We start from the raw sequence: 14,523 nt of genomic DNA on the forward strand, positions 1-14,523 counted from the left end.
AGAAATAGACGAAACCTACTTTCTAACAGAACTGTAACATTAATTTCAAAGAACCGAACCCCTACTGAACATCGAAGTCAGACGACTCCTGCCGAGCCATCTAGCCGATGATATGCTGGCAAAGGAATCGAACTTAGACACAATTACAATTCTCTAGAAATGAATAATAGTTTGACTATCGGTAGTTTTAATTATACGAAGATCTTAGTAGAAACACACAACATCACAGGTGATCGTGCACTCTGTTCCTAAAAAATATGGCGTCATCCCGCACCAACACGCACCGTTATGCGACAGTTCGCGCAAGGAAACAAACCGCAAGCTAACACATCCTGGGAATCATCGCATTAAAAGAAGCGTAGAGTCATTATTGAAGCAATCTAGTCGGAGGCTTTGCGGTAAACGATTAACCACCACTCAGAAAACAAACATCCGTTTGATAGCCGACCAACGAGGCTCAGAAAAAGCAGTAAGAGAGCAGATATTTATAAACCAAGAAAGGGATTATCACGAAAAAGGGAACCCACACGTATATATACCTGCGCAAGTAAAATTATGGTAATAATGGAACCGAAGTTCATATCATTTAAAAATAACATGTAGAGCTAAAATGGAAGTTTATAAAATGGTATTAAGAATAGAACAATGTATCGAAACCTTTAGTAATTAACATGGGAATTGAAAAGAGAGTTACTGGGACTGCCATTAGTTTCAGTAGCTCAATATTACATTCTAGCTACAGAATACAAACACTACATGTAAATGTTGGCAATTGAAAGTTAGTTTACATTTGGATAGTTGCGTTCATAATAATAGTAAAAAAGATATGTTGAGAGATTAATGTTTCCAGACCGTCAACTTACCTATCAGCACATCGAGTTGGTAAGAGCCAACGGGCGAAAAAATGGATTTTCGAATGATATTTGTACATCAGTTGTACTGCAGTCATTCTGTTTGTCATACTGCTGCACGTTAAGGCCTCTATTAAGATTTTGTCGGGATCTTAAAAACAATGGCAATCTGTGATGAACGACAAAGGTCTGCATTTTTGCTACCGTGCGTTTTATGGTGTGAAGTCGAGCATTGTTGTACGAGTAGTTTATCTCTATTCATTAATTTTGGCTGGTAAACTCATAATTTATTTATTCACAGATTTATTCACAGTACACGAGCTATAGCTGACAAATCAGAATTCATGAAGCTATATAAGATAACATGCAGACTAGACCATCAAACTGACACCGTAAGCTACTGGAGCTCTTTAGGATTGCTTTAGAATCGAGTCCCGCGAATTCAGTTGTAATGATTTGTGATTATTGTAAAAGATCCATTTATCATCACAAGTCGCGATTCTATGCAATATCGGGTCACTGTTGATATGTAAAGTTTAATATGTAAGGACGCCAAAAGAAAAGTGACTACTGTCGTTGATTCATTGCATTACCACCCTCTGTGGGCTTACTTTCCTTGTTGCTTTCCATAGTGACATTTGAATATTAATTACATTATACGGTAACTGAGCTCACGGTAAAGAAAAGGAAAGCAAACGTCTCCAACTGTGTGTTTTTAATCCTCACCCGAATCATTTTAAAGATCCTTTATTTATTTGATTGATACGAACAAACATAGTATTTTACATACACCAAACTGCTGAAACTCGTAATCAAGTGGGTCAGCCTCCATGACAGCTTTTAAAGCTTTTTTCTTATCCACCTTTCACAAAGGGTCTTCCATAAAATTCATTTTTGAGTTCAAAATTTCGCATCGTTATTTAGTACCTACTTTGAAATATGAAATTAACGTTTTTACTACTCCATGCTGATCATTTGACCACTCCATGACTTAATAGAATATCTATATATATTGAAAAGATCTTTACCCCTTAATCACTGTAGTAGAGTTGTATACCAAACATAAAATATAACGAACCATTTGTTTTAATCATATTTAAAACGGGCTCACATAGTGCTGCTTCAAATATTGCGTTTCAACTCTTTTAAAAATGAGCAGAAAAAGACTTTGTTATAGCCTAAGAAATCAGATAATTTTTAGTAAATCCTCGTCATCTCTGATGGGGGGCCACAGTAAGACTCTAAAACCATTCACACTTTTTCTCTTTGGATTTCTGGGGCTTATATTGCTGAACGTTGGCTACACAGGCATTTGGAAGAATATATAGGAATCATTCGCCGCTCTTCGATACGCAAATGTACAGACAACATTTGAGAAGTATGTGTTCTGTGAATACATTCTAAGGTCGTTTTAACCGTTTTACAGAACTGAACGGCGATAAAAATGTACAAGGATATTATATTTAAGTGAGTAAAGTCACAAGACCCTCACACTCAAGGATTCCAATAAAAAAGCAAATAAAGTGAAAACTTTTGAAGCTGCACTGTTAAGCAAAGAGCTGCAGCACTTCAGTTGGCTGGGGCCATTCGGTTTTGATCTAGGAATCCGATTCGAGAATAAACTCCAGCTGGCCACGATGGACCAACAGAGAAGGGAAGTCGAGAAAGAAATATCTGGATCGCCCACACAAAGTTAGAGATCTATATGTTTATAGGTTTACTAATCAAAAGAACGAAAAGTATGCGCACAGATCGGTGTCTGACGTGTTACCGGGACGCTGGGCCCTTTCTTGAAAAGAGAGATTGAACACTGGTAACGCACAGATTGCGAGAACTATGAGATGCAAGTTGCGTCGACACGTACATAAGGTCAAACCTTTCTAAGAGGAACCTCTCTATAGACTTTCTGTCGAAAATCTAAAGGTGGGTAACGTCGAACACTCTCCAAGGCATGGGTTACTTTAAATATAGAATTTTGCAGTTGACATCTCGACGAATCGGAAGCCTTACTGTTTATCTATTCGTAAGGCACTCACTACATGCATTCTCACTGTGATATTGCAATTGAAGGCGAGAACCGGCGGAAAACCATCTAAATTGAACTTACCCAGTCCCCAAGGACAGGATACGCATGGAAAAGCATTGGAACAAACACCTAACAAACTCACTTTAGATTCTGAGTCACCCTGCGAGATTATACTGTTTAAGACACCATTTTGAATAAAATACGATATCTGAAATTTCTACTTAACAGTTAGTATGCCTATTTTAATTCAATATTTTGACTCCAATTTGAACATTTTCATAGGCTTATTTTATAGTATATATGGATCAAATACTGAAGAGAAAGGGTGACTATGTGACTATGGTCTTTAATTATATTACTTGCTCTGGTCATTTCGAAACTTTAAGGGTGTATTTAAATGTAGGATATATAAAGCGATATTTTTAATGATCTACTGCTATAGAAATACTGTATGCTAACGTATTCATCTATGAAGTCACAATGTCACCAAAAATACACTAGATAGTGGGATGATGAACAATACTTGAGTATAATAATTGAATTTTTTATGCGTATGAAGCTTTTTACCTAAAGCCACGCGAGGTGGTGACTCACTTAATATCTGTAAAGAGAAAAAAGAAAAAGTTCTTTAATAATATACGTGCCTTTTTTTCTCAAAACCTGGTACTTCGGTACCATACTAAAGCTCATCGACGTCTCATTTCAGGGTATTTTTCCTTTTAGTATCTAACGAAACGAAACAAATGCCATTATAGTGGTTTCTTAAATTACTAGTAATTTATATCTTCTATAACGCTGTTGATAAAGTCAAATATACTCTCTATATATATATGAGGTGATGTCCGTTCGTATGTTTACATAGTCTACGAGGATGCCAGCGTGTCTGGTATGATCTTTGATTTTTGCTTCGTTTTATACACATCACATGATGATGTTTTCCTTAGAAAGGTCTCAAAATGCCCGCATGCAGTAAGGAATTGAATAAGGAAATAGATTGACTCAAGACTATATCCCATAGGGCGACTTTAAAGTTTGGCGTAGGAATGGCATGTTATTCTGTTTACTAAGCTGCTATCGTTTCTTTCCAGATTTCATTGACGATATAAAATAATTGCATAGGATGATGTCCATTTGTAATAACATTCGCTAGGTGCTGGTATTTGCTACAACTGCATACATTTTTTGAGCGTCGTGGAGCAACTTGCCCAGAGTTTTTTGAAGTCACCATGCTTAGAAACCTAGGAGTCGAAATATCATGCTAACTTTGCTTTCACTTACACGTTTTGTGCAATCAGCATCGAGTTAACCAAAATAATTCTTAGAAATCCGTTTATAAAACGGTCGAAGGTTGACATACGATTTTATAGAAGGTCAATCAGAGCAAAATTGCCTCATGGCTTTCAAACGTAGAGTACATGGCACAAAAAAGGCACCTACTTCACAGATTCTTTATACATCAAATATGATTTTATATGTAAAAGAACTGAGCCGAAGACAGTTTTGTGAAGATAAACATAATCTTCTAATGATAAAGAAGTTTAGATGTTGCGAGAGAATTTTTAGACATACAACTTTTTTAAGCGGGCAATAACAAACTTGTAGGAAGCCCCACAGACTCAAATCAAAAACTGTTCTCAGATTATAGTTAAAGTTAGTTTATGTAATTAGAATCGTATTATGAAACAATTTTGTGAATCCTTTAGAATGTATGATGTGCCAATATAGCAACAATAGTAATTATATTTTCAAGGCCGTCATCTTTTTGCACAAACATCAAACTGTCGTGGAATATCATGTCCTGGAATACACAAAAAAAAAGACCTATCGAAATTAGTCTCTCACGGTTTGTGGATCAGTGCTAGGAACCTCGAAATGGAATAAAGGAAAAGTTGCGATGCGTTAAAACGCCCTAGAGTAATAATTTCATTATGCAAAAACTGTGCGTATAGATTACCGACCGAGCAAAAATTATCAAAAGAAGCTAACAATGTATGGCTGTGTATTCCTAAATACGAAACTTAAATGTAATGAGCGCAAGTAAGACCGGTGGTATTGCGTTGAGTTTTACAACGCCATTTAACTTGTGCTCGACAGACTGCATGTTTTGGAGAAAGACCTTATAGCGCACAAGACACGGAAGGCAAGGAAGTCTCGCAGACGTCAACAAGCATATAAAGAGAAATGGCGCCTATATAACCCTCCAAATGATATATGAAATCAGTGATAGAGGAAGCAAAAAATCTTTAAACAAAACCACGCTACACCCGCAAGCGTCACATTTGATTTAGCGGATATGACGATTGCAATGAAGTTACCGAAGAGAAGTTGCCAATTTTTGTTTGACTACGAAAGATTTACGCGGGTTCCATTGTTACTTCATAACAATACTGCAATTCCTTGCACGGTGCCAGTTGATGGAAGCTAGGACCCAGGAACTATCATTAGTTAAACAACTTCCATATAACAGATTCGCAGAGCGATGGTACATAGAAACCACTAGCCCTATAAAACGTGCTTAAGTCTACTTAAGAGGTTGAAAGGGCCATAACGAATCAAAAGAGCAGCCACACAGAAAACAAATGGCCTCAAGCGGTATTACCTCGTGGAGAGCAACAGCTGGACATCAGTTACAGTATCAGCGTTAGATAGAGGTAGCGCAAACACGAAATATCTTCATGATGTTGCCGAGATAAAACGATATGAAGATCAGAACTGGAAACTGCCACAAAACGAGATAATGAAGGAGGGAAGCTAAAAAACCGAGATGGACGACACGAATCAATAATCACATAAAGGTGGAATCGAGCACCTATTGACATGATCGCCCATATCCTGCAGTATGCGGACAGTCGACTCACAGAAGCCGAATATGAAGTACTGAGCACCATTCAATAGTGTTGCGGAAATCCTACGACATCTGTAATCCTGTTTCAGCATTTGCTATTTCTTCGATAGTGCATATGATTGTCCCTCCGAAACGCCTTTGCTCCTGCAAATCTCCTACGCCGTTCAAAATTTAGCTGTGCGCGCAAATCTTATCAATCGCTTCGTTATACAATCACTGTTGTGACAGGATTAAAGCACTTATCGAAAGACTTAGTTGTGATTGGAGCACAATGCTAGAAGTTCTACTGTAAGGTTAGAGACACCAGTGGACAGATGAAGTATTGTATACTTTAAGTAACTTCAGTTAACGGGTAGTGAACGATACTTCACCTTTAATTTTTGTCCATTTAATGAGCACTCCAGTATGTATTCAACTGAATCTAACCAAAACGAAAGTTAGTTCCTAGTCAGAGACCATGAACTTAGAAAAGCGGAAGCAACTACGCATCATGTTCTGATCAGAATGGAAATCATAGCGACGGCAAATTAATAATAAAAGGATAGGACCCCCCGTCGAAAAAATCAGCGAAAATCTAGAAAGAAAAATCTTGCAATGTTATCGTACAATCAAAATTCGGATGTCGAGACACACGTCATTTTCCTCACAAAATGGTCCCGATCATAGGAAAGGCTGCCCTTATGGAAATAACGTGCCGTGGAATATCAAACACTCGAGGTGTAGAGCTCTATGGTATCAAACAAGGAATCTATACTCCGCTCGTCCCAATCAGAATGTCTACTACGCCCCCGCAAAGGCCAACTATAGACGCATATTTAAATAAGTATTGCTCTAAGTGAAAACCAGGAATTTCTGCTACAGCAATCCAAAAGATATTTGTTACAGACGTATCCCTACCTATGGCTCGGAAAGATAGAAGTACTTATAGGTCTTGCCACACAGACCGCGCGCTTCTGAAAGACCACTTAATAATATATTGACATTGCCTAATATTATCCTCCACAATGTCTTTTAAGTCTTAGGAGGATACAACATGGCAAGGCCGCTGGAGCAAAACTTAGGATTTGGTCTAGGTTATACAGCGGCTTTCAATGAATAAGTCCCCAAACCCAGATGTTTTACTAAACGAACGGTCTAGAGCTAGCAGTTGTGTTTGACGAAGCAGGTGTTGTATACAGATGCCTCATGCAACACCTGCTTGAGTACTGGAAGTATCAACAGGCATTTCAAGTTTCACCTATGCCAAAGGGGAGAAATTACCGAGTCTAATAACAGAGCCGAAGAGTAGTCAAGAAGCTAAAAATAAAATTCAGTTTTTTAATAAATCAACTTGTGCGATACATCCATTATACAAAAGCATTGTGAAAAGAGCGACACGGATGGTGAGAAAAGCGGTCCTTTTCACCATTCCATTAAACGTTTTTAGATACTACTGGAAGAATACTTTCTTTAAGACCAAATTGAGTACCGCGTTCGCATTTGATATTGGCTTGCGAAGTTAAATATTTCAAGAGTTAGCATACCATGGAATCTTGATGGAGATTATAAATTTTCAAGACCGTACTACAAATCAAAATCTAAACCAACGGTTTTACCCAGGGAGATAATCTTAGTCCATTGTCATTGACGTTACTAGTTGCGAACCTCCCGCAACAAATAATAAACAGGTATAAACGATGTTATGTTTGCGGATGACTTTCTACAGTGGTAGTCAATTTCATTTGCAAAAGACGTTACCAAAATTTGTCTGAAAAAACACACGAAAGACTAAAGCAATTAGTTTACAGCGTTTCGGTCTGTTAGCAGAGTCAGATGTGCTTCGCTGAACTACATAAACGGTCAATACTTTTTCAACCAACTAATAGTTTGAAATCACAGACCTGATATGAAATTTTTACATAAAAACCGCAACTTTTACCACTTAGCAACGCAAGCCGGTATGACTCATCGCATTTTGTATCCTTATAACTTCAGTAATGTGAAAATCAGCCTAGGATAAAACTAGTATAAATTATTAAGTTATGAGTAGACCGAGTTTTTGAAATCAGATCATTATTAAGAATATAGGCACAATGACAATGAGCGGAATAAAGAACTGCACTTTGGTGCTGAAATTGGTAAGTCGGTATGCTTGTACCAGCTCTCAGCCGAGTCAATTGAGAATTGCGGAATTTTTTTTTGCTACGGGCGTCGCAAGCCCATGCAATTTTAAATAATCGACGCACAACCTGTCAGTAATGTGCGCACCCTTGAATACTGTTTCAACAACTCAACATATGCAAAGGTTTGGTTAAACAATCTTACGGTTTATTTTTTTACGTTCAAAAATGCATTTTACTGATGCAAATGACTAATAAAAACCAAGTTGTCAACTTAAAAAATTTTTACTCTGTCGCAAAAAATCCTTCCCGCAAATTTCAGCTACTCAGTAATTTGACGAGTTTATTTACAAGACACTTCAATTACTAATTTAACAACACGCTTTGATTATCCTACGACTCACTCGCCAATTCGTTTTAAGAGATTTCTCGTCACATTTCGCAAATTCCTGCAACTGTTACGCCTCTCGCGTCTATTATATTTTCATGTGTACTGAGTACCACTGTACTTGTGGTACAGTGTTTCCTGTATACGCAAATACCAATTCAGGCTGGTGACCTTTGTTCTCAGTTTAATTCAATAGTCGTAATTCACTTGAGTAGGTGCAACTCACAGAGAAAGTGGGTATGCAACAAAGTTAACATTGTACAACTCCTATATTCATACGCTCCCATATGCCAGTAACGCCGGAAGGACACAGTAGAGGTCGCATGGCTACAAAGCCGAGCGCGCGCACCTCACACCTTGCGTAATAATGTCCAAGCGCCTTCAGAACCAAAATCTTTGTGGCATTCCAGGCCGCAAATCGGTCAGAAACCTATATTAAAAACAGATTAAACTTGTAAATATACATATTTATTTATACATCCTTATTTCTATGTTTCAAATTTAAAACCACCATCTGAAGGAGTTAAATTGCGCACTAGCAGCAATATTTCTCTGTTAGGTACAGTTACTCAACACTGGATATCAACGATTCGAGTGGTCGTCAGTTCTGACATTACTGTAGTGTTCTAGTTGAACGCTTGGAAAAACGTTCAGATTTTAGTTTTTGGGCGAGATTTTTGCTGGGAGAAGGTTGAAACGTCTTGCGCCAGTGAATCAAATGGACGATCAAAAGGATAAAGGCCTTATTAGTAAATAGCGAGCCCCACTCTGTAAAATCGCACGTACGGTGACGTCTCCAACACGCCGGACTTACCGAAGAGAGCTGAATGTGCAGCATACGCCGATGACCTAATCTTGCTGGTCACTGTTCGAAAAAAATGACGTATTCAAGGATAAAGCATATCGTGTACTAGCCAGCCAAAGGGCCTGAATGGAAGAGTATTGTCTCGGGATCGGACCACAGAACTCACATACACAGCTACTACGGAAAACACAAATTTGGGATAAGCAGCAAAAAAGGCTATGAAGAGGGCTTTGAATCTTTTAAGGTTAATGTATAGGGTAAAAATCATCGAAAAATGTGAGACGCCTATTTGCGAGGATTGTTGAGTCTGTAACACACTACGTTGCTTTGTCTTGGCTAACATGGCCCTTGACAGCGAAAGAAGACGGAGGGTTCAACACTTCTCGCAAAAAGAGTAGTAATCAAAGTAGTTCAAACGTACCTAGCGGTCTCCAGGGAAGCTATCTTAGTTTGTCAAAATACCGTCATGGAATGTAATGCTTAAGCAAAAAGCCCAGCGCTACCTTAACGAGGAATGGAACCTTACAGCACGGAAGATCACCCTGCAAAACAGACAAGAGTGATAGACGCACTATACATATCGAAATCGACTTCAGGCATGGGCAGGTCTCCTGGTTTCGAGAATTTTCAGGTACGGAAAACGGAAAACTCACGTATGTCGTAAACTAAGTGGTGATCAAACATGCCCGGTTTCAGACATAATGGCGAAAATTTGCAAAACCCAGGTGGTTCCGTGTGTCTCCTGCGTTTCTAGAAAAGGAGATGTGGGTGAGCGTACAACCTACTACGCAGCATTAAACATGATGTAAAAAGATCTGGCGCATCACAGGAACTCATATGGATGGTAGTCAAAAAAGATGTAGAAATCATAGTGAAGTCATAAAGATTATGGGTAGTTAACTTGGTCTCTTTCGACGGTACCATGCGAGGGAAAGGGGAGCTACAGCGTGAAGGACGACAGCAAGTCGGAAGATCTTGTACGGACCCTAAGGCAAAAGCAATGTAGACGGTACTTCGCCTACTCACTCCCGCCTTGCAAGTTTTAAAGTAATCGTATTACTTTAATCATAAAACTTATCGTATAAGTTTTCCGAGCTTTACATGGGTTTCCCAGAAGATCGCGACTAGTGGCTAGCCATTTTTTAGTAAAGGTTGAGTGCCTTTTGAGCTTAATGATAGTCCCATACTTGGATCCGACAATAGACTTTTAGGGGAAACATGTCCGGGTGCGCCAGAAAATGCCTTACCAAATTTCCTGTAACTCGTAATAAAGGGTGCTAAAGATACATCAAAGTAAGCCAAAATTATAATACGCTTCCGGCTAACTGGAAGGCTTACTAGTGCTTAAAACACAACTGGGGATCAATGTAATTTACAATAGATAATCGCAGAGTGAAGCAAAAATTTCCTGCCAATTTATTTTCCCAGTTGGAAAGTCTACACTGAGATTCTTTTTACTTGTACTTTAGTACATTCTTTCTACCTAGCAGACGTAGGATGAAGACCCGCAAATTTTCAAGGCAATTCACTCCACTTTCTTCACGTTAACTTAATGTGAATAAAGAATGCTTACAAGCAGTTATAGTGTTATGTCTATTGCAGAGGCATGCTAAAGAATCGTCCACGCTTACATTTTGTGGGCAGCGGCTACTGATAACTGATGGCATCGAGTGCAGTCATATTCTGGATAACACTGTGTGTTTATTATATGTGTATGTATGTTGTCTGCAATGATGAGTGTGGTATTCGTTTCTTGTTGTGGGCATGCGTGTATTTCTATTTCACCGATTACGATCAGTTTGTCTCTTGCTTCTGCTTTCTATTGTGAGTTGCCATGAATTTAAATAGTATCTCTGAATGCTTGAATTGAGAAGATTTTGTGTACTGAATGTTAAACCTATATCTATAGAGCAGTGTGGCGCGACGTTGTAGCCTTACTGTATAACCCTTTATGGCTTTATTGCTGCGAAAAACGGCTAGTAAATGTCTATGATCGGTATATTCTTTTATCGTGGACGTAGCGATAATACTGCTGACGAACAGATATCAAGATTTTGGAGCTTAAAATGGCTAATCTTGATCCTTGTTAAAACTCGACTCGTCCGTACCTTCTTAGTTCCATTTGAAAACTTATGCATATTTCAGCCTCAACTTCGTACTAGTATTTCTTTGTAGCAACTGAGATAAAAAGTTTCAGACTATAATAAGTCAATAAAAGCTTCCATGCTAAAAAATCCTATACCTTTCAAGAGTGAATCAGCATTTTGGTAGTGGCAAGTTATCGAGTGGACGTCATATCATTTAATGATTTTATAGTAGTTAAGGAACATCGTTGAAGGCTAATAATAATCTCCTTGGATGTCGCTAACAAGGCATGTATTGCTGAGATAATGAAACCAAGAGACTTGGTTATTCCCCTCAGAAACGCGCTTTTCAATAAACAGTAATTTTATTATTTCTTTATCTACTTGCCAGAACCCTACGAACACGGGGTTGTCCGCTTCGAAGGTGGTTCCGCAAACAACAATGCCATAAGTATATGCGGTAACAGCAGGAAAGTCGATGTTATAATCTGAGCCCAAAAGCATTATTTTCATTAAAACAAAGGACGCTTTACTAAAAAAATAATCCCTTCAGCATATTGATTATAAATTGTTAACTAGATTGGTTATCAGCCACAAGTTATTATTGAGCTCCCGTGTTACGTTTACGGTTGCGAAAAAAAATATCTGGCATTTAATTTCGTTAAAATATCTTCTGGTGGTAGCAGTGGATAATAATGATCTTTAAGAATATTCCAAAAATTTTCAAACTGGCGTTTAAGCCGACTTAATGGTCTTTTACAGAAGTTAATTGCTCCATATTTTTTGTTCACTAAAAAAATTAGTGCTATTCAGTTGAAACGAGTAGCATGGGTAGGAACACTGCAGTTAATTAACCTATCGATTTCCCTTAGCTTGAGTAATACAGAGTAAAAAACATTTGTTTAAACGTTTGGATGAGCCTTGCCTTTATATTATACAGCGTGCTAACTTTAAAGGACTGAATGAAATTCAATAGCAAAAGTTTGCTTGGAACATTAACAGCATCCAACCCCATCCAAGTTCCGTATCTTCGAAAACCATCTGAACCTCGGGAACACTACTGCAATTCAGCTTGAACAATACTGGGTTGGCTAAATTTCTATGCTAACTTAGACCGATCGTTCATGAAGAACTGATAAAACCAATGGTTGTTAAACTTATCAACAAGACGGACGGTGGAGCCGCTTCAGATTTCTTTCTGCATAGAATTCTTCATAAAATTTCTTAGTTTAGAAGTCTCACCTTTTAGCATCGTAAATCGCCGTTTGTAAAACAAATTTTTAGTGAGTCACAAGACCTTTTTTTCTAATCGAAAACTTTTATAATAAGCTACTTACGGTTATTGAATGCACGATCTTTGACTTCACTTGCACAGCTTACTGACGTCGCGAATAGACAGCTGAAGACCAGCAGAGGATTCAATATTACCCCAACTATAAGTATAACTCTAATACTCAGTAATAGAGAAATACCTATTGTATTCACAAGCAGATCACAGAAAACCTTAATAGCCAAGTCAACAACAAGTGCATCACCGACTTGAAGCCCGTTAATATTCTGCACTAAATTTAGGAACTTCTCTGGAGTGGCGAAAGGTTGTCAGCCCAGCATAACAAAGCACGACAGTTTTTTGAAGAAAGATCTATGATGATTTGTCACAACTATATGATTAATACTTACATTGCCGAAGACAGAAGAGTACCTTTTTTAGTAACCTGGCGGTTAGAAGATGTTAAACATTTTTCACAAGAAAATTTACCGAAAATATTTACGAGTTGCTGTACAACAAATACTTGAAATACAAGAACTTGAAGGAGCGATCTCATCAAGAACATCAAATAGAATGCTGCCCTAAGCAAAATAACTGGCGTAAAAACTAGGAATATACCTTGCAAAGTTAGATTCTTTCCTCTCTTATAAATGAAATGCTTGGATATCATCGTTACTGTGGTTCTTTGTCGTTGTCAAAAAAAAGATAAATTTTGATTGCATAAATATCTCAGCGCTGTCGTACTTAAATCAGAGATAGTGTAACTAACGTGATCAGCGTTGTTCAGTCACATCTCACTTTCGACAACAACACCAAATTTAGACGACTCATCGAAATCTTAACTTGATATGGTTTTCCGAGATCAGTATCATCAAAAATGACAGAGAAATTATGAACAGTGGGGAGAATATTCTAAGTTGTCCTATATTATTAGAGTTAAATGGGTTAATAATAATAATAATAACACGGAAAAAATTTCTGCGCAACGTGGAGACAAGCCTTTTTTCCATCATTTTGGGCCTACTATAAATGGCTTCACTTGTTGTCCACTTATAAATAAGTCTCCACAGACATCACGGATAGGCTGAGCCATCTGATTTACTCTTGCATTTGACAGATAATACAAATCTTTCGTCTTTTCACCACCGTTTGGGCCATTACGTAGTAGAATTGCGTAATTGCCAACGTCAAACTCTGTCGACTAATTGACTGAGGCCCTGAAGACTAAAGTAGCATGGGCTCCGACCGAAGTAACCAATAATTTGGCAATCTGACTTCCGAGGCTCTCATATAATTCGGATAAAAAGGATGCGTTTAATATTTTTTGTTAGAATATCTTTGAGCGATAAAAGGAAGGCGTGATGGATTGCCCAAAAATTTAACCAACTCTGGTGGCTCCGTGGGCTTCTTTAAGCCAGCTTCGATTTCGCAGGAACTTTTTCAGAAGCTTTTCTTCTGAGTTGTATTTACTTATCGTTTTGCTGAACAGCAACAGCTCATAATGTATGATTCCTTTTAAGTCTTATCAAACACGTACCGTTATCTTCCTTGGCATCGATGCTTTGCCACAACTTGCGGAGCCTATCTATGGCCATAATATTTTTGCATGTGATTGTGGCGTCTGTGTATATCCCCTTTTCATCACCCACTCTAAAAATGGCTGGACTTCATTGTGTTTTCTTAGGGTTACACAGATAGAAATACGACTGAGTAGATTACTTTGCACCCAAACGAATACGCAGCTTTGTTCAAATGGTTTACAATTATTTGGTGGTTGATGTTCAGTCCGCCAGCCGTGCTTAACTTTCATAAGGATTTCATGAACTTGTTTGTCGACCACTGCAAAGAACATACTCAACGTAGTAATCTTCGGAACGGAATGTTTTTCAACAATGCATTTTGATCATGAACGCATTTTTTTTTATATACATCGACAGCATCTGTGATTAACTCGTAACAAAATATGCGGATATTCAAAGCGCTTCATCTTAATACTGAATAAGTGCATTCTAACAATTTACAGCACATCTACTAACGTCAAATGGTGGATTTCAAACGGCACAAATAGCGACCCGTGACTAGAAGTATGTAACTTTAAAGCCATCTAGACTATCTAATATTCCGGAATCACAAGTCTGATATAACATAAAAATCG

General features: G+C 38.0%; 1 protein-coding gene across 2 annotated transcripts in view; it reads left to right on the top strand.

Annotated features, from left to right (window-relative positions):
• Nucleotides 1-14,523, top strand: part of LOC111260594 (uncharacterized) — a 121,229-nt gene that overhangs the window by 44,778 nt on the left and 61,928 nt on the right. The window lies entirely within an intron of this gene.

This window comes from Varroa jacobsoni, unplaced genomic scaffold (assembly GCF_002532875.2).
Source record: "Varroa jacobsoni isolate VJ856 unplaced genomic scaffold, vjacob_1.0 scaffold_456, whole genome shotgun sequence".
Taxonomy (NCBI): domain Eukaryota; kingdom Metazoa; phylum Arthropoda; class Arachnida; order Mesostigmata; family Varroidae; genus Varroa; species Varroa jacobsoni.